Source organism: Crocodylus porosus, unplaced genomic scaffold, assembly GCF_001723895.1.
Source record: "Crocodylus porosus isolate Cpor-Errol unplaced genomic scaffold, CroPor_comp1, whole genome shotgun sequence".
NCBI lineage: Eukaryota > Metazoa > Chordata > Crocodylia > Crocodylidae > Crocodylus > Crocodylus porosus.
In genome coordinates, this window is record NW_017728921.1 from 14,995,037 (window position 1) to 14,996,809 (window position 1,773).

Consider the following 1,773-nt stretch of genomic DNA (forward strand, 5'->3'; position numbering starts at 1 on the left):
GTTTAAAGTTGTATGATGAACATCTTCTCCTTTCAATCCTGTCAGTGTATCTCTGTGTCTGTATGTATAACCACATCTGGAGATAACGTCAAAAGTCTAAATTTGAGGCCCTCCGTGAATGAGAGGCCCGGGCCAAATGGCCCTCCTGGCCCCCCCGTGATAGGTCCTGACTGGTGGTCCTTCCCATTGCAAGTTAGTGGAGGGGAGAGAGATCTTCCTGTTTGGAAATGATCTACCCTTCCCGCAGAACAGCCTTTCCTCTTCTACAAGAAACCCCTAGAATGGCAATTCACTCTCTTTTTGTTCCAGGGAAGCAGCTCTCCTCCTGACACGCGTGTAAAGCTTGTCCCCTGTGTACCTTTGGGCAGCATCACTGAGTGAATGCTACTGCAGCCTTCTTAACTTCCGCTCTTTCTTGTTCGTATTTTGGGTGCATAGTCTTAATACTGCGATACTTTTAGGTACTATATTGGCTCCTGTTATAAATAGGGAATATAACATGGGTCGTCACCATTATGAGGACACTTGACGGAGACCACCTGCCGGAAGGGAGAGGCGGGGATGGACAGAGCCCCCCGCACACAGACACCACAGACCTACAAAGACCCTTAATGTCTCGGAATATCCCCCAGCCCAGCAGCTGCACACTACACGTTAACAGCAGTATCTAAAAAAGTCTTATCAGCTTCCCTATGCACTTACCATGGGAGCAGTTTTACCTCTCCTTCTACCATAGCATGGCACTGGAGCCTCTTAACCCCTTTCCCCCAAGATAACATAGGCTGCATAACTACGCGTGTTTTCGATTGTATCAGTATATCCGAACTAGGTACCCATGTAGCCTCACCCGCAAGGTCCTATATTCTCTCCCAACTCTACAAAGCCATGTAAATAACCACAATTTTAAACACTTTTCTAAGAAAGTTTTAAATCTGTTCTTTAAAAAGCACTGGCAAGTATTTAGGGATGTCCTACTATGCACAGGTAGTGAAGTCACAAGGGAGTACCATTAGTCACCCCAAGCAAGTATTGGTGAAGTGCCTTGTGGTAGGAGTATTCTTGCACCTAGTCGGCACCTCTCACATTAGAGGAAGGACTGCTTTACCAATGTTTTAGAGAATGAAAGAAGAACAGAAATCACAGCGGGACTTCCCCATGTGATGCCCTGTGCCTTAAGTATCACTCATCCAACTGTACCAGGAGTTATTAAGCTTGAAGGGAGACATTAAGCCCTCCAAAATGACCTAAACGTCTTTAGCACATCATGCAGATCCAGACATTTTACAGACCCATACCTCCCAACTCCCTGAGGGGGAATAAGAGGGATCTAGGAGTGGACCTATGCCTGCTTGCTGTATCCATAGATGATCTTAAATAAATGATGAACTCCCTGGGGCAGGGGCTGGAAAGCAAAGCACGGGGCTCACCTGCACAGGAGCAACCACACCGTTGACCACAGCAACGTTCCCGTTTCCAGCCCTGCAAGGTCCTGAGATGTCAAGCTTCAAAACCCGCCCCCAGAGCTAAGGCCAGACTACCTAGCCCGGTGCAGCGGCGGAAGAAAACCCGCACGCGAGGCCGAGCAATGAGAGCCGGAGCGCAGGGAGCTGGGGTCTGGGAAGAGGCCCGAGGCCGGGAGACGCGCAGCAATCCCAGAGCGGAGGCTGCCCGCCAGGGCCGGCTGACGGGTCCCCGGTGCCTCGCCCCCCGGCGCCGGGACGTGCCGGCAGCTCCCCGCGTGCCGGGTGCCGAGGCCTCCGGGCGGCCTCGCTC